We start from the raw sequence: 1,249 nt of genomic DNA on the forward strand, positions 1-1,249 counted from the left end.
CGATTCACGCACTTTACTTACTGTCACTACCGCGCTTGACTCAATTGTCCATCTCTATCTTTTCTGTCTGCAATTCCATTCCGATTAAACTGTCTCGCTTTATCTGGCGCGCTTATATACAGGATTGCCCCCCAGTGGCACAGCGGTATGTCTGCGGACTTACAATGCTAGAAACCGGGTATCGATACCCGTGGTGGGCAGAGCACAGATAGCCCATTGTTTAGCTTTGTGCTTAATTCCAAACAAACAAATATATACAGGAATAGAGGGCGTCTAGTAAATACTGGATTATTCGTGATGTTCCCCGAACCTTCTAGATACTCATTACGTGTTACCAGCGTCACGTGAATTCCGCTGTCGTAACAGTATCTTGCTAATGATGCTCAGTGGGGAGAGGGACTTAGGACTAGGCTTATCATGTATGATCTTGCTCGTCAGTTCATTTTGATTTATGTTTTTTCTTGTAGAAGTCTATCCAACAGAGACGGCATGTTTGAGTAGTCATGAGGAAATGTTAAGTTTGTTGAGCGTGGGACTCAGTATGTTTTCGTAAATATATAATTTTGTGTTTGCTGTAGTTTATTGATGCGTCTTTTTAAAGACATTAATCCATGCTATGCAGGTCTATTGAGTAACTGGTCTTATGAGCATTTTATATATATTTTAAAAATGTTTTCTTGTGAGGCTCCTTGATTATTGCCCGTCAGGCTCCTAAGACAACACGCTCTTTATCAGATTCTAGTTTTAATGCTGTTTATGTTTCATCCAGGTTAATTTTGATTAATGTTGCTATATGTAAGAGAGTTCCGTCTAGATATAACTGTAGTATTAATTTGGTTGTTTGGTTGGTTTGGTGAACAGAATGACTTGTATTTTTTGTGTGTTTATTTTGATTCTCCATTTATTACAGTAATGTTCTATTTCATTCAGTAGTGGTTGTATGTTATATGTTGCCGTTGTCGGGTTTTGATAGCAACATCATCTACAAACTGTAAGCAGAAGGTGTGGTTTGGTTCCTTAATTTAAGAAGCATGTTGCTAACATACTGTTACGCCTCCGTTCGTTAGTTAATTTTCCGTATAATTTCTTTCCGAAGAAACTTTAGCGATACAAGTCCTTTCTTAAATAAAACTGGTTTATTCTTTCTAAATACAACTTTGCAATACACTTAATTTCCACAGTCGCGCTATAACAAACGCTATAATTCACAACGAACGTCTCACGTGCTCGACTCAACAATACGTCTCTC

Source organism: Limulus polyphemus, unplaced genomic scaffold (assembly GCF_000517525.1).
Source record: "Limulus polyphemus unplaced genomic scaffold, Limulus_polyphemus-2.1.2 Scaffold3947, whole genome shotgun sequence".
NCBI classification, from domain to species: Eukaryota; Metazoa; Arthropoda; class Merostomata; order Xiphosura; family Limulidae; genus Limulus; species Limulus polyphemus.